The 18,222-nt window shown below is 42.2% G+C and overlaps 1 protein-coding gene and 2 long non-coding RNA genes across 4 annotated transcripts in view; all 3 read left to right on the forward strand.

Moving 5' to 3' along the window:
• Positions 1–494, forward strand: part of LOC121718096 (tumor necrosis factor ligand superfamily member 14-like) — a 9,213-nt gene extending 8,719 nt beyond the window's left edge. The window contains exon 4 of the mRNA XM_042102946.1: positions 1–494. This exon is cut by the window's left edge and continues 736 nt beyond it. The gene's annotated coding sequence lies outside the window, so the exon portion shown is untranslated.
• A 5,412-nt stretch (positions 495–5,906) lies between these two features.
• LOC121718121 lies at positions 5,907–9,806 on the forward strand. 2 transcript variants are annotated; one of them, XR_006033859.1, is made up of 3 exons: positions 5,907–6,036; positions 9,219–9,473; positions 9,610–9,806. It is a non-coding gene; the product is annotated as an uncharacterized LOC121718121 (long non-coding RNA). The 2 variants fall into 2 exon arrangements; XR_006033858.1 differs by having other exon boundaries at positions 9,219–9,806.
• A 1,027-nt stretch (positions 9,807–10,833) lies between these two features.
• On the forward strand, positions 10,834–15,215 carry LOC121718122. The gene is made up of 3 exons (XR_006033860.1): positions 10,834–12,985; positions 13,101–13,202; positions 14,128–15,215. It is a non-coding gene; the product is annotated as an uncharacterized LOC121718122 (long non-coding RNA).
• Positions 15,216–18,222: the final 3,007 nt, after the last annotated feature.

An 18,222-nucleotide genomic window follows, 5' to 3' on the forward strand; every position in this document is an offset into this window, starting at 1 on the left:
GATTTGAGAGAAAGAAGTGACTCACAAGGAGTTTGACATCAGCTGTGGTCTACTTAGGGGAAGCGAAACCTCCATGATGACACACAACAAGTTTAACTTATTTATTTAACATTTTCACTCTCAGGGATTTCATCAGAGCAGATTGTGTCAGGCGGAGTTTCACAATTTGTTTTTCAGTCTGTGTGTGGCTCATATTTCTGAATGATACCTTGACAAAGTCAGGATAGTCCAGCACTGTGTCCAACTTTATATTGAGTGTTCTTTATGACAGTGTCCTCAAATAGATTATATAATAAAGAATTATATGTACTTGTAAATATTATATATCATGTGTTTTAATATTAGGTGTTTTTACCCCAATACCACAAACCTATGTGTATTTATGAATATATATAAGAAGTATGTTTAGGATAATGCTTGGATCCTGCTTCATACGCCTAACCTTTTAACTCATAAATGTCATAATCTGAGTCCATATTTTTGGTGTGAAATTACCAGATGATTGAAGAAAGATAAATATGCACCTTGTGATGTGTCAATCACGTTTGCACAGAACTTTCGCCCATCAGAAAAGTGGTTTGATTTTTATTTAATCTCATAATGTAAGTGAATGAGGTTTCCTCCCACTGATGAACCAAAAAAATTGGATACGAAATGTTCTTCTTTTAAGGCATTTGTTATAAAATTCGTCACTAATACAACTACTTTAATGGTAACATGACACTCCCAGATCTTTGGGAATCAACTGGCATCACGTGTATACCATTTGTCATTATGTCCTTCTGTTTAGGACATGCTTTATAATATCTAACCAAATGCCTAGATTAAATGTGTGCGTCGTTACAAGATGTAGTTCTCATAAACAAGCTTAGGTTGCATAATATTGACTAGTTCTGTATTTGCTTATCTGGTAACTATATACCATGCATTGTTGATCGGTTAAGCTCAAGGCCCATAAGTACACACAATGGGTCGTCAATGGATATCAATCATACATTTGTTCATCACCATGTTGGACTGTGGTTTCTGAATTTGTACGGTTGGCTCTAACAAAGACTGGCCTTCGTCATATAGAAGAGATTCTGTGCAAGTACATACCAATGCATATTACAAATCTCTACCCTATCCATGCAATGACACACATGACACACATGACACACATGACACACATTTCCATGCATTGCGCATCTTTTTTTTCCATTTCTTGATTAATGGTTGTTTATTAAATGATTGATGAATGAGATGTTATGGAAAGATGTTATGGAAAGCTGAGTTTAGGTCGCGTCTAGTTTCGGATGCTCCGAGCGCCCACCGGGCAGGGGAACCGGACGTTATTGGGACGTAAATCAGACGGAGGGTCTAAAGAACGATTAAAAGAACCTCCTCCGCTGTGGTGTGTGTTTCTTTTCTCCCCCTGGTGTCCGTTCGGACGCTCCAAAATAGACTCAACCAATGGAAAGCTGCTTGAGATGAGGAATGATGTTTAACCTTCAGCTTTTGACCTTTGGTCTTTGAAATATGTTGGGGAATTTAAGGTGTATGAATTGAGCCTAAGGTTGTTGTATTTCATTCATATATAATTTATGTCATGTGTTTTTGTTGAATATATATATATATATTTTCTCTGTGTAATACTCCTGACAATTTCTCATGTGCCTTAATTGAGCATTTTTTTTCTTTATGCAAATAAATGAACCATATATGTGTATATATATATATATATATATTAGATATGCAATGTTACCTGACATTCAGGGTTAATGTTTATGTAATGCATTGAAATAAATAAATAGCAGAGAAGAGCTTTGGTGCTTATCTGATTTTTAAAAAACATCTCCGTAGTTTGTAATTTACACAGACACACACACACACACACACACACGCACACACACACACACACAGTGATGTTTTTCTGTCAGGACACTAGCATAGCACCTCTTCCCCCTTTTTCCTGTTGTCACCACAAACACACCATTTCCGTGCATCACCTCAGCATACTCATCTCTCTCTCTCTCTCTCTCTCTCTCTCTCTCGCTCTCTCTCTCTCTCTCTCGCTCTCTCTCTCGCTCTCTCTCTCTCTCTCTCTTTCTCGCTCTCTCTCATTCTATCTCTTTCCCTATATTTTCTTATCATTCCTCTCTCTTGTGCTGTCTCTCTCTTGCTCTTGTTCTCTCTCTCTCTCTCTCTCTCGCTCTCTCTCTCTCTCTCTCTCTCTCTCGCTCTCTCTCATTATATCTCTTTCCCTATATTTTCTTATCATTCCTCTCTCTTGTGCTGTCTCTCTCTTGCTCTTGTTCTCTCTCTCTCTCTCTCTCTATGTAATTCTATTCTGCCCTCCATCTCTGTGTCAATTCTCCCTCAGTACATGTCAACTTTGGACGCTTTATTGACACAGTTCAAGTGCGCAGATGATCGTCCCCTCCCCTTTCTGTGTGTGTGTGTGTGTGTGTGTGTCTCTCTCTCTCTCTCTCTCTCTCTCTCTCTCTATCTATCTATCTATCTATCTTGCTCTGGTTCTCTTGTTTTTGTTCTCCATCTCTCCTCTCTCTATTACTCTTTTATCTCATCTTGTTAGCTTTGTCTGTTATTTTCTCTGTATCTCTCGATCTCCCCTCTCTCTCATCCTATCTCTATATCTCCCTTTTAATCTCCCCCCCCCTCTCTCTCGTGCTTGCTCTAGATCTCTCTTCAAGGGTTTCTCACTCTTTCTCTCCCCCTCCCTCTCATTCTCTCTCGATCTCTATCTACCTCTATCTACCTTTCTCATCATCGCTCTCTCTCTCTCTCTCTTGCTCTCCATCTCTCTCACTCTCGATTTCCCTCTCTCTCTTGCTTTCTGTCTCTCTCACTTTCGATCTCCCTCTCTATCTCTCTCTCTCTCTCACTTGCAATGTCCCTCTTTCTCTCTCTCTCACTCTCCCTGTTTGTCGTCCTCTCTCTCTCTCCCTCTCTCGATCTACCTCTCTCTCTCCCTCTCTGTCACCCTCTCTTAAACTCTCTTTCTCTTTCACTCTCCCTCCCTCAGTTTCATGTACTTCTTTCACTCTTTACAATCAGCATCCCACAAAAGCTTCTTATAGAGAAGAGAGACCAAGAGAGACAGAGAGAGAGAGAGTGTTTGTGAGAGTACACAACCAATTGGAAAGCACCGAACCCAAAGACCTTTGGCAGAAACCACAACATCTGAAAACACACTGCAGGTGTGGCTACCGTCAGACTGATGGTGAAGCGTCTGTTGCCCCACTCGGCTACCGTCAGACTGAGAGTGAAGCTTCTGTTGCCCGTCTCTGCAGCCCAGAGACTGAGAGTGAAGCTTCTGTTGCCCCTCTCTGCAGCCCAGAGACTGAGAGTGAAGCTTCTGTTGCCCCTCTCTTCCGTCCCCAGACTGGACACAAACCACATCACAGGAGCTCAGCACCCTAATAAAGAAAGAGTAAAAACTAAATAACTAAAGAAAAAATAGATAGATAAGTATTGGTATTGTGGAAACTTTTAAGCTTCTTCCCCTCATGATTTTAGATTATCTCATATGATCTTGTTTATAGTCAGTGTAGCTGAGACGTGGACGCCGGAGCACAGTGATTTTCCACCCCCACAGACACACACACACACACACACACACACACACACATCCCTGCGTAATCAAACAGATATTCTGCATTTTTGCTATGGATGACGTCATTACTCATGCACGAGCTTGACTGAAGTGACCACCTTGATTGGCTGACGATTGTAACGCGGGAATGATTCCAAACACCTCCCTTGCGATGATGAGTGACAGGTGACAGGTCTGAGAATGCGTGCGCTACACAGGTAGTGCGAAGGACGGAAGATGATGAATAAACTGAACTGAATAAAAAGGCCTAGCCTAAATAAATAAAGAGTAAGGCAAAACAAATAGCCTAGTAGCCTAATGAAACATGCGGATTGATGCAGTATCTTTGCAACATTATTAAATTAACCTGTCACCATAGCCTATGCCCACGTTTGCAAAGAGGAGAACATTTTAATGTGATTCACAATGAAACGTTACATTTAATTTACATGTTCACAATGAGTAGTTTTGCTTGTTGTTGGTGGCGTTATTGCATCCCTTTTTTGCCTACAATGCAAAATTGTTCCCTCGCGATTGGAAGCTCCTGTAGCTGCATACGCATTTCAAAACATTGCGACGTGAAATGCCACAAAAAGGGTTTGTGAATAGGTCAGTGAGTTAGGAGTCCTCTCGACTTCTTTTAAGCTGTCCCAGACTTAGGTGCTACTTTTAGGTCTAAAATGCTTTGTGAATTACTTTTAGTGAAAAAAATTAGGAGTCCTAAAGTTAGGAGTGACACGCCCATTATTTTTAGGAGTTGCTCCTAAAAATAATGGGCGCCAGTTAGGAGCTACTTTTAGCCTTAAAATTCTTTGTGAATACGGCCCCTGATCCTCAGCCAGTATTGCAGTATGCATCATATTGCATGGACTCTATACTGTGTGACTTGATGAGGGAGAATCTTGCCTGCTACCAAGCATTCTGAGCATTGACCTCAGCTCAGAATGCTAGCTAGCTAGCTTGCCTGCTTGTGAGGTAGCCATGTTCAGAGTAAACAAACAGTATAAGTATATAAGTATAAGTATATATACTCTTTTGATCCTGTGAGGGAAATTTCGTCTCTGCATTTATCCCAATCCGTGAATTAGTGAAACACACAGTGAACACACAGTGAGGTGAAACACACACTAATCACACACTAATAGGCGCAGTGAGCTGCCTGCATCAACAGCGGCGCTCGGGGAGCAGTGAGGGGTTAGGTGCCTTGCTCAAGGGCACCTCAGCCGTGCCTACTGGTCGGGGTTCAAACCAGCAACCCTCCAGTTACAAGTCCAAAGCGCTAACCAGTAGGCCACGGCTGCCCCTTAAATAAAGAATAGTAAGTAAAGAAGGAAGTAGGTAAGTATTTTATTTGTGTATTACATTTTCTAGCACATGGCCGCTGAAAGCACTTCACAGAGACTCAGGCATAGACAAACACAACTTAAACACTCAATATGATGTTCATGGGCTTTGGGTCATGATGACATGAAAAATAACTACAGTGCAGTTATAATGCAGTACAATAATATTTTCAAATACTTCAAATATTTCCAAAAAATTGCATTTCCTAATAACTGCAAATAATTCCTCCAAATTGCAGAACTGCAGTTTTGACACTTGAAGTATTGCAGTTATTTTCTGTAAGGGGCAGGCTAGGCCGTCAGTCACTAGAGCTCAGGAAGAATACGTCAGCAGATTCTCCACACATATGCCTGTAAGTCAGCCCATAGACTATTTTCAGGAATTATTTGCAGTTATTATACGGCTCTTCACAATGCAAGTAGAATGCTCCATTGACTTGAATGGGATTTCCGAAAGTTCTAGCGGTCATTATTTCTTGGGAAAGGACCTCTGAAAACAAGAATGACTGCTGTCAATGGCAACGGAGTTTGTGCTTGGAACTTCATTCAAAAGTGAAAGCAGACGGTTGATCAGCTGTGTTCTAAAGAATGTTTGATTCAAGTTCAGCGTGTGTTGCGAACTATTTGTTTCTTAGCAAAAGCCACGACGAAACGGTTACAAATAAGTGTAAAGAGACATATCATGGAGTTTATTTTTTCGTTTTGGCAAGTAGCCGTATAATAAGCGGGATAATGTATAGAACGCCGGTCATCATGGGAAAATAAGTCCCTTCAGGGCGAAACAAGACCCCTCCGCTGGCGCGTCGGGGTCCGGTTCGCCCTGTCGGGACTTATTTTCCCCATAATGACCGGCGTTCTATACATTATCCCTTACTTATTATGCAGTAAATGCAATATTTTGCCACTTGAAATAGTTTTGACACATGAAGTAGTGCAGTTATTTTCGGTAAGGGCCAGGCTAGGCATACGTCACTAGAGCTCAGGAAGGACACGTCAGCAGATTCTCCACACAGATGTCTGGAAATCAGCCCACAGATCAACAACAGACTAGACCTCTTGAAAACAGAGTCAGGCAGCATGGAGGTCCCTGCGGTCACAGTGAGTTGAATGTGGCGTGGATGAATCTAATGGCTGATAGGGGCTTAGTCTGACTCAGCTGAAGTGTTGCGACTGTGAGGACAGTGTTTAAGCTGTTGAGAAGTTCATTCTTTTCCTGGCTTCTTTTAGAATTATGCGAACGTTCTATAGTTTCAAAAATCCCTGCGGGTGATTGTTGCATCATAGTGTGGAATGTTTGTGAACATTCTAATCACATACGTTTGTGGTATGTTCATGTATGGTATGGTCATGTATGGTCCGATCGTCAAATCTCGTAAACTCATATTTAGCTGCAAAATAGACACAGACAACACATAAAATGTTTAAAATAACACATTTGACTATTCCATGACAAAATAAGAAATGCTAGTGTAAACCTTACCATGCAACAGCCAAAGTTGTATTTAGACATGATACAGAAATACCACCTGTCTAATCTGGACCTGAGCTTGTTTAAAATGGACTGAGGTAAAGTGGAAAAAGGTCCTGTGGTTAGAACAATTAAAATGTGCAATTCGTTGTGGTAATTATGGACTCATCTGGGCTAAAGAGGAGAGGGCCTATCCAAGTATCCAACCTAACCAACTTGTTTTAGTGCTCAAGTCAAAACTCAACATTTATGACGATGTGGAGGTTCATTAGTGCCTACAGCATGGTCATCTTGCACATTTGGCAAAGCACAATCAATTCTGAATGGTGTATACAGGTTTTGGGCAACATATACTGCCATCCAGGCAATGTCTTATCCAGGGAAGACCTTGAATATGTCAGGAAAACTGCCCAAATGAATTCTGCACATATTTAAACAGTATTTCTCCATAGAGGAAGAGTTCAGGGGCTAAAATGACCTATCTGCAGACCAGACCTATCAAATTAGGTGCATCATGGAATGACAGACATGATTAAGAATATCCCACTGTTGAGCAACTGAAATCCTATATCAGGCAGGAATGGGACAACATTTATTTCTCAAAACTCTGGTCTCCTCAGTTCCTAAACATTTACATAATTTTGTTAAAAGAAGAGGTGAAGCCACACAGTGGCAAATATACCCCAAATATATCCCAAGTTTTTTTGAAACATGTTGCTGCCATCAAATTAAAAATGAACATATATTTTCCATGAAATATTTTATATGTTGTCTACGTCCTTTTTGCAGCTAAATATGGGTTTACGAGATTAAAGATGTATATTATCACATTCTGTTTTTATTTGCATTTTACACAATGTCCCAACTTTTTCTGTTTTGGGGTTGTAATAGCATTGATTACAAGAACAATGCACACTCTGCAGTCGCTTAAAAATGTCTGTGTTTTCATGTATAACTGACCCTCATGCTTCGGCCTGCAAATCTTGACTTCAGTGAGGAGGCACGCACAAATGCACACACGCGCACAAACACAAACACACACACACACATTGGAATATGATTCACAGGTGGCTATGACTTCAGGCATCAAGCACCTGTGATGCGGTGTAATGTAATGCTGTCTAATGTTATCAGTGTTGGGGGATTTTGCCCAGAGCTTGAGCAGACATGTGTTTTGTGGCGTGGGTGGTAGATGGGTGGTGAACGCGCCTATGAACAGGTACTCCACCGCATCACTTCTTTTGGCGAGGGGCATAATGTCATCCTAATCCTCATCGTGTTGGAATTTGCCATTTTGATTAGGCCTTATATGGGGCAGCCGTGACGGCGTGGCCACTTGGACCCAAACATGAGATACTGAGGCTGCAGCTGCCTCTCTCTCTCTCTGTGTGTGTGTGTGTGTGTGTGTTTGTGTGTGTGTGTGTGAGAGAGAGAAAGAGAGAGAGAGAGATAGAGAGAGATCCTGCTCATCCAAAACAATCAAGTCAACAGAAAAACAGAGAAAAACAGTCAAAACAGCCAGTGTCTCAGTGACTTGCCATTAACACCTTCACTACACACACATACACACACACACACACATATAAAAGGTTGCAACTATGGTGTAAAATGTGTCTTCTTCCTTCTCTTGTGAATGTGGCCATGATTGTGTGTGATGTGTGATTGACAGGGTGTGTGTTTGTGTGTGTGTGATGTGTGATTGATTTAGTGTTTAGTACCGACGCAATCTCAAACGGAGAAAAAAAATCCCCCTCTGACAGGCGAGCAGGCCTATACATGCATAAGTCAAACTTGATGATAAGGAAAGAGAATTTCTGTTCCCTAACCCAGACAACAATTGATGTCAATCTCAACCCAGCTCACAAACATGCACGGTCAACAGCCCCCACAACCACTGTCACTGAGAAAAGGCTTGATGACATTAACCTTTCTTTTGAGAATGTTGTACTGTTAAAGCATTCTCACACTGTGTTCTAACCCACAAGAAAGGCGTTGCTAACCACAGGACTGCTAGTAGAAGTGTATGCATAGCTAGTGGGAAAGACACATACTTTATATATATATACTGGATATATACTGTATATATGGAGAGTTGTCAAGGCTACTGAAATGTAATGAAATTCCATAAAGAAGACCTGGTCAAATCACAAACCAGAATACAAGAATATTTGAAGCAGAGCTCTAGAATTGTAGGACTCATTTTAGAGTTCATATTTCAACAAAGTGTGTGTGTGTGTACACCTGGGGCCGTGCCTAGGGGGGTGGGGGCTGTTGATCGTGCGTGTTTGTGAGCCGGGTTGAGATTGACATCAATTGTGGTCTGGGTTAGGGAACAGAAATTCTCTTTTCTCATTGTCAAGTTTGACTTATGCATGTATATGCCTGCTCCCCTGTCAGAGGGGGATTTTTTCTCCGTTCGAGATTGCGTCGGTGCGGGTTGTGCAAAATAGTGGTCACTCTGCCAAGTCAGCAAATATCAGCCCTGCCATCTGTGTCTCTCAAACCAGCCATGACAAACCATACAAAGGAATCCAGCTTTATCAAGATAATCTACAATTTTAACTTTAATGTCCATTAAATTGACATACAACTAATTTATTTGTTACTTTGGTGCTTTAAGCCCCCAATGTCGTCTTCTAGTCAGTGCTGCATGGAAGGCACTAGGAATTAGGGTTAGGAATTAGGGCTAGGGTCAAGGTTAGGTGCCTTGAAGTCAACGGTCGCAGCACTGCCTTGAAGTCAATGGTGGGGGCTTAAAACACCATCAAGCAATTCATTTAGGATGAACTGACAGATTTTTTTTTTTTTTCAGCTTTCATGCAAAAGTTGCTGAAAAAGTTGCTTGTTGCACTTCCGAAATGTGTTTGCTGCACCTCTGAAGCAAGTGAAATTTAATTTCACTGCTGGTTATGCCCCTGGATGTCATGTCAACTCAAACTCTCTAGACCCACTCTTCATGTCAAGATATGAGAAAGGGTCTGGTGTTGTTGGTAGGCCATCCTGGACGACAGTGAAACAGTACACCTCCCACTTTTTGAAGACATTCACAGAGAGACTGGGAGTCAGGGTGAGTCGTACATCTTTTGTTTGTTTGCGTACAAGTACTAAGTGTACAGTCTACACATATTGCTTTTATGTCTATGCTACTCTTGTCTGCGTACTGTCCCTATATGTTGCTTTTTGCTCTTATGACTGTGTTCAAGGCGACAACTAAAACACAGCAGTTTGTTATCCGAGTACGACTCTATGCTGATGATGCTGCTCTCTGTGCATCATCTCCGGATCAGCTTTGCTGAATCATGTGACCAGTTCGGGCTTACCATCAGCCTGAAGAAAACTGTCACCATGTCACAGGCCGCTGACTCACACATTCACAATAAATAAAAAAGATGGAAAAGTATACCTATCTGAGATCCACCATGACGCGTAACACCACACTAGACCCGGAAAATATCCACTCGTTTAGGAAAAGCAGCCTCTACTTTTGGTCGTCTAACCAAATGAGTCTGGAAAAATAAACATCTGTGCGAACTAAAGTTAGAGAGTACGAAGCATGTGTGAGTATACTCCTACACAGACATCCCAACCTGCAAAAAGCCACTGAAATACATGATGAATAGCCAATGTTTGTTAATTAACTGTCTCTAGTCAGTACACCAAATAAGGAAGGCCTATAGATAGAAATTGTGATAATAAAGTATTTTGATTTTGGTAATTTGGTCTTTTTTATGTAGCCTTGGCAAATAGCCATCTAGTATAGGCCTGAATAACATGCACATGAAATGACACTTCATGTCACTCACCTCAACTTCATGTCACTCACCTCAATATGTCTTTTTCAATCCTTGCCATGACACTGTAAAAAAAGTCAGTAGAAATTACGGCAAAAAACTGTCAAATCGCAACAGTCGATGGCCGTAAAATGTAAAATAGTATATCACCGTAGTAAATACAGTAAATGGCTATAAATCAAGAAACATTACATAACTTTAATTTTTATGGTTGTAGTATGTAGAAAACACTGGATTTTTCTTTGAAAATAAAGAAAATAATGGGAAAATACCCTTAAGTAAAAAAAAAAGTAATTACTGTCAAATTAACAGCATTATTTAGCATAAAATAAAGTCCTTCCTGATGTGTACTTTTTCAATTTAAATTTAACTTTAATTTAATAAATAAATAAAATAATGTGTTTTATGTATTTTTAACTAAAATAAATTAAAACATGAATCTGTGGTTAGGCCTGCAGTAGGGTATTTATCCCTTTCAGTTTATATGAGAAAGAAACACTTCAATTATTTTAAGAACATCTGATTGCTTCAAGAAGCATTGCAAAACTGCTACATTTAAACGCATCTAAACTCATGATAATGATTAAAGCATATTAAAACTTCTTTTTTTATTTCACCCCTATACTGTTTTGGGATTGTGCATTTTTTGACATTAACGCGCTTAATTTCAAATAGGCCAATCAGCGTACTGTATGACTCCCGCCGGTTAACCAGAGCCTTTCCTTCAAGCTCAAGTCAGCACCAGCACAGCTCTTCCCTAACCTCCAACAAACTGATGTGGTTGAGTCGGTCTTCACCGGAGGAGCTTAATCAGCGGTCTGGATTTTTAGGAATTTGCCTCAGCCAGAAGAGGAAATTGTGTTCACTTACCTAGGTAAGTCTCGTAAATCAAGTCTTTAGTTGAATTGGGTTATTGAGAACGTTGCACAGTGCAGGGTTGTAACTTGCACTGCGGACAGCTAGCACTAGCGTGAACATTGTTAATATACCCCGAAAGCTTTACGGCTAACTTGCCTACATTAGACTTTTTCTGTAGCCTGGAAACATGCAATACATATTTAGATGTGTTTAGGAAGACAGATACACAATTGTTTCATTTACCCGGTTTGACTATTTTTGGAAGCAGCCGGTAGAATGCTATAGCAGTAAAGTTAGCATGTTAGTCTATGAGCTGAATGAAACCTGTGGTTAGCTAATCGCGCTGTTCGCGTGTGGTTCACCTCGGTATATTTTACAATTGAAGATGTATTCTTGTAACATATGTCGAGAAAACGTTAGGTCTGTGAAAGCATATGTTTTGCATTACAAATTGCACCGCAATGAACCCAGAATTATTTTTAAATGTGTTGGTACAAGCTGTAAGCAAGTGTTTTCAGGCTACACTGCTCTAAAGTCGCACTTCTATCGCCACCACAACAAAACACCAACCGTTAACGTTATTCAGGATGTGACCATAGTGCCATTAAAATGCACCGTCTCACTTTGTGACCGCCAGTGTGATGGAACCAAACCGTTGATTGCTCACTTAAAGGAACACATCACAGAAGGGCGTCAGGTAGCTTGCCCGGTGAGAGGATGCAAGAGTGTGTTCACAGGAAAATCGTCTTTTACCTCTCACATGTCCAGAAAACACAGACATTGGTCAGAAAATGTGATTTGTACGTCAGTCCACGATACACAATGTGACAGTCCTACTGATACAAAACAGGAACCTGCTAGTGTGCCTGATGCTGAAGACACTGTAGGGGACGAGTCTAATTTCAGTGACCTGTATCTGAGAAATATGTGTATGTTTTACATGAAACTACAGGGACAGCATCTCCTTCCAGTGTCTACCATTCAAAACATTGTTGAGGAAATACAAAATATACATGAGTTAGGACAGAGCTATACGTTGAATCAAATAAATGTGCTTCTAAAAGATATGTCAGTTTCAGATGAAGATAAATCATTGATGCAATTAAACAATCTGACCTGTTTACAGCTTACCACAAAGGGCCTATGAGAACTGCTTACTCACAAACGCAGTGCTTTAAAGAGATGTTCAAATATGTGGAGCCCAAAAAAATTTTGGTTTGCCAAAATTATGGCAAACCAAATGGTTTGCCCATTATGTTCCTGTGCTAAAAACCTTAGAAGGTATGCAGGAGTCCGGTTTTTGGCAGGGCCTTATGTCAGTCGATCATTTTAATGTTTCCAAAACAGATGTTCTCTCTGACTGTTGTGATGGTAAACTGTTCATGTCGAACACATTTTTTCAGGAAAACCCAAGTTGTCTGAAGTTGGTTTTATACCAGGATGCATTCGAAGTTGTGAACCCGTTGGGCTCTGCTAAAAAGAAGCACAAGGTTTTGGCTGTGTACTTCTCTCTACTTAACATGCCACCCCATGTACGATCAAATGTTGACCACATGCAGTTGGTTTTGTTGTGTAGAGAGAAGGATTTTAAGGACTTTGGCCATGCAAAGGTTTTTTCTGAACTGCTTACTGATCTGAAAGAACTGGAGGTAAATGGGATAACAATGAGAGATGAACTTGTTTTAAAGGGAGCTCTCTATTGCATTGTTGGAGACAACCTGGGCTCTCACACCATTGGTGGTTTCACAGAAAATTTTAGTTCATCTCAGTACTTCTGCAGATATTGTTTGATTTCTCGAACTGAATTTCAGGGTGCTGATCCTAACATCTGTGGACTGGAGCGGACTCCAGAAAATTACAAAATTAAAAATAAATGAATTGAACAGCTGGAGAGAGAGGATACTCCACAAGTTCAAGGGATAAAGTTTAGGTCAGTATTTAATTCTCTGCAAAACTTTGATGTTTGTTCACCTGGCATGCCCCCCTGTCTTGGTCATGATATTTTCGAGGGTGTCCTCTCATATGATGTTGCTCTCTTCCTCAAGTATTTCATCAAAAAGAAGAAATGGTTCACGTGCACAATTTTGAACAGGAGAATCAAGCAGTTCAAATATAAAGCAACAGACGCTTGCTCCAAACCTTGTGAGGTAAGTCCTCAAATTCTGAAACTGAGTGGACATGCTGTCCAAAATTGGAACTTCTTGAAGCTGCTGCCTCTGATAATTGGTGACAAAGTGCAGGACCCCCAAGATAATGTCTGGCAGTTAATTTTGCAGCTTAAGGACATTGTTGACCTGATTTGTGCTCAGCAAATTTCCAAGGCTCAGGTTGCTTACCTGGATATTCTCATTCAAGAATATTTGGAAAACCGGAAGGCACTATTTCCAGATATCAATTTGAGACCTAAACACAATTATTTGCGGCATTATCCAGGATTGATCCTAAAATTTGGCCCACTTATGCGGCTATGGACTATGCGTTTTGAGAGCAAACATAGTTATTTTAAAAGATGTACAAGACATCTAAAGAATTTCAAAAATCTGTGTTTGACTCTTTCAGAGAGACATCAGATGTTTCAGGCCTTTCTTTCTGCTGGGTCAGTGAGTCCTCCAACCCTGGAAATTAAAGATGGCTCACCATTTTACTCAGAGCTTTACAGTCAGCAAGTTAAAGACACAATCCGAGAATTTGGTTTCACTGAAAGAAATACACAAATTCCTGTTGATGTGCAGTATAATGGGATAATTTACAGGAAGGGACAATTCGTTGTCACAAAGAATGATGATTCAGTGGAGTTTGGTGAAATCATTCTCATTCTCATTAAAGATGATTGTGCACTTCATTTTCTGATGAGAGTGTATGATGGGGAATTTCTTTCACACTATCACATGTACTCTGTAAAAAACAGCAGTGGAAGATTAGAGTGCAAACATGTTAGTGAACTGATTGACATGTGGCCCTTATCATATTACATGAACAATGGATTCCAGATTGTCCCACTGAAGCACAGTCTCTTGTCAGACTGAATCATAAGGCCAGATGCTAAACTGTTTCTCTTGTGTGTTTTAACAGATATGGCTGAATCAGAGGATACGCAATGCTGTAACAGCAGTGCTTCCTGAACTTCCTGATGAAGTTGTCAAGTCAGTTGAAGATACTTTGAAGGCACTTGGTGCAGTAACGACAGATGATTTACAGTACATTACCGAGGGAGACTTGCTGCCAGTATTAAAGCCCATACAAGCCAGAAGATTAGTTGCTGCCTGGGCCCCAAACCGTGAGTGTAAAACATAAAACATTGCCACAACATTGCACACTTCTCTTATAGCAAGCACTTACATATTTTTTTAATATACATAATCATTTCTGAAAAGGATTATGGGTAATGAGGGATGCTGTTCTTAGTTTCCGGTAGCAACCTCTACAGGGTGTCCAGTCAGAACACGGAAACCAGATTGTTGTTCGAAGAGTTATTTTCTTTATTAATGCTTCACACCCACAACACAGAATAACGATTGTTTAGTTGAATGAGAGCATGGAGTAATATGGAATGTATAGGACTGGGTATGTTTGTGTGTGGTTCTGAAATAAAGCAACAATGCCTGTCAAGTCAATGTCCTATGAAATAGGCAGTTAACATAGCTAACCTGACACCTTAACCTGTTACGCTAATAAGCAGCCTGACGCTAATGTGGCTAACAATGAAACAAATAAGAAAGCTAGCATATTAGCAAACTAGCATGTATTAGCATAAACATTAGCACTGACAAACTAGCAGACTTTAGAGAATAAGCTAAGTCACAGTGAATTAATAACTTAATAATTAATCACTGTGAATCTAATGAACAAATGTAATGTTAGAGCTAGAAATATGCATCAAGTTATTGGTATCAACTCACCATTAGATGCACGCACACCAAATAACTTAACACGATCTGAGTAGACAACCTGCTGCTGCAGTCTTGCCCTTCACTGGTGGGAATGACCCTGAAAAGGAGGGTCCTAAACCGTGCTTCAGCCTTTATACTATCAATAGGTGGCCAACTAAGTGCCTGATCAAATAATAATAGGACCTATTAACTGAAATAGAATAACAATGCCTGACAAAATACAAGAGCAATGAAACAAAACAAACAGAACTGATTTAATACACAGCACAGCTGATGGACTTTTGTACAGCCGCCCCCAAATCTGTTGTGCAGATTTGCTTCTGAAAGTCCATCTATCCATGGTCGTTTGGAAGCGCAGGAAGACTGATCAGTCTGGCCACCGGTCGGAGGTAGGTACGGTCCTTGACCAGCACTTCAGCTGTCCTCACTCTTCCGTCATAGCCGGGATGGACTGCCTTGACGGTTCCAACAAGCCAGAGGGCTCTTGGTGCCTGAGGGTCCACAATCATCACCACTGTGCCATTGGTCAGATTCTCTTTCTCCTTTTGCCACTTCTGACGGGTCTGTAGCATTGGCAGGTATTGGCGGACAAATCTGGCCCAAAACTGGTCAGCCAGGACTTGACTGTGCCTCCATCTTTTGCGTGTCAGTAACTCAGACTCTGGATAGATCACTTGGGGCAGAGAAGTGTCTGGCCGCCCCATGAGAAGAGAGTTTGGAGTCACAGGGTCTGGATCTGAGACATCCGAGGACACATAACCCAAAGGTTTGGAATTAAGTATGCCTTCAATCTCTACCAAGACTGTTCTGAGCACCTCTTCTGGCACAGTCTGTGCTCCAAGAACTGTATACAATGCTGCCTTAATGGATCGTATTTCCCGTTCCCATGAGCCGCCAAAGTGGGGCGCACTTGGTGGGTTGTAGAGGAAATCGATCTGTTGGGCAGTCAGCTGCTCTTTCAGGGCTGGCTGGAGGGCCTGGAATGCCTCTTTCAGTTCTTTGTCACCGCCCTTGAAGTTTGTTCCTCTGTCACAAAGAATCTCATGTGGCTTACCTCTCCTGGACACGAAACGACGGAGTGACATGAGGAAGGAATCAGAGTCGATGCTTGAAAGAAGGTCTATGTAGACTGCTCTGGTGGTAAGGCACTTGTACAAGATGCCCCAGCGCTTTTCATTGCGCCTCCCTACTCTGATCTGAATTGGGCCAAAACAGTCTATTCCGGTGGAGTAAAAGGCTGGCTTGTAGAGCCTTAGACTGGAGGGGGGCAAGTCAGCCATCCGTGGGATGTCAGGTGTACCACGCCACTTACGGCAATCAGGGCAACTATGTTGGAACTTGCGAATTGCCTGCCTGCCTCTCAAAATCCAAAAGCGCCGCCTGATCTCTGCAAATACCCTTTCTGGACCGGGGTGGTGTAGATCGTTGTCGTAGCGTTTGATGATCAGCTTTGTAATAGGATGGGCAGGATCAAGCACAATTGGGTGTTGAACTTCCTGATCCAGTTGATCACATCTACGTAGGCGGCCTCCAACCCGAATGAGCTGGGTATTGGTGTCAAGCTCAGGGGCTAGTGTGACTAGTCTACTATTCGCGGAGACTGGATTTGCCGCCTGTAACTGGACCATGTCATCTGGAAAGCTCTCGATCTGAGCTTGACGAAGAATATCTAATTCAGCTTTCCTGAGGTCGTCTGCTGATAGGCTGTGGGTCTCTGAAGCCGCCCCATGTAGTGGACAGGCTACAGCTTCAAGGAGTTCCTGGAATGTGCTGTATCGACTGACATCAAGCTGGGGTGGACCACTGTTGACAGCCGCAGCTCCACAAAAGGTTTGCTTCCGTAGCTCCTCTGGAGCATCTGCTGAACTTTCAGATGGCTTCTCAGGCCAATAGGTTTCAGGCTGCCAAAGAAAGGCTGGGCCTTGAAACCAATGGGTGTGTTCTACCAGCTGAGTCAGAGTCTTCCCCCTGGTGATGTCATCAGCAGGGTTTCTTTGCGAGTCAACATAGCGCCAGGTTCCAGCATCAGACAATTCCTGAATTTCCGCAATCCTAGTACCCACAAAGACTTTGTATTTGCAAGATTCTGATTGCAACCAGGTAAGGACAGTCATAGAATCTGTCCAGTAGATGTAGCTGTGGACATCGAGGGTTAGCTCTCTCTTCAGGACTGATGCCAGCTGGGCACCTGTTAAGGCAGCAGACAGCTCCAGCCTTGGGATAGACAGTTGCCGTTTGGGAGCCACTCTAGAGCGTGCGGCAATGAATGCAACTTGGATGTGTCCTTTGTTGTCTTCAGTGCGGATATACGCAACGGAGCCATATGCTCTTTCAGATGCATCACAAAAGACGTGAATGCTACGGTTGCAGGTGTTTGCATACAGCTCTGCCGTGGTGTAGCATCTCGGCAGTGTGATGTGTGACAGCTGTGGGAGTTCCTCTACCCAGGCGAACCATGCTTGAAGGAGGTCATGAGGTAAATCCGGATCATCCCATTCACGCTTCCGATCCCAGAGCCGCTGTACCAAGATCTTGGCCCTGGTAGTAAATGGCACAATGAAGCCAAGTGGATCGTACTGCTTGGCAAGGATTCTGTAAATACTGCGCATTGTGGGCTGAATGTCAGTCTCCAACTGGCCGTGCTTGTAGCCAAGTGTGTCCGACTGCCAGTGCCAGATCAGTCCGAGAGTGCGCTCCTCGGGGTCGGTCGTGTCTTGGTTGAACCAGAGTTCACTACTTTCCGACCTGGACTCTGAGGGCAGATGGCTTATAATGCTTGGGCAGTTGCTGGCCCATTGTCGCAAATCGAACCCACCTTCAGCAAGGAGATGGCGAAGATCATCCACCAGTTGCTTTGCTTCCTCAGCAGTGCGTAGACTCTGTAGACAATTGTCTACATAAAAGCACTGTTCGACTGAGGTACGCAACTTGTCTCCAGCCTCCGTATGGTTGGCCACATGTTTCTGGAGAGCAAAGGTGGCGCAGCAGGGGCTTGAGGTTGTGCCGAAAGGCAGGACTTGCCACTGATAGATATCAGGGGGGTCATTCTTCCTCATTTCTCTCCAAAGGAACCTCAGGAGTGGCTGGTCCTCTGGGAGAAGGCGGACCTGATGGAACATGCCCTTTATATCTGAACTGATCACAAAGGGATGTTCCCGGAAACGGAGGAGAACACCGAGCAGTGTAGCACCCAACACAGGTCCAGGAAGGAGGTGATCGTTCAAGCTGATGCCCTTGTGAGAGAAGGAACAGTTGAAAACGATTCTGTTCTTCCCAT

This window comes from Alosa sapidissima, chromosome 9 (genome assembly GCF_018492685.1).
Source record: "Alosa sapidissima isolate fAloSap1 chromosome 9, fAloSap1.pri, whole genome shotgun sequence".
In the NCBI taxonomy this organism is placed as follows: domain Eukaryota; kingdom Metazoa; phylum Chordata; class Actinopteri; order Clupeiformes; family Clupeidae; genus Alosa; species Alosa sapidissima.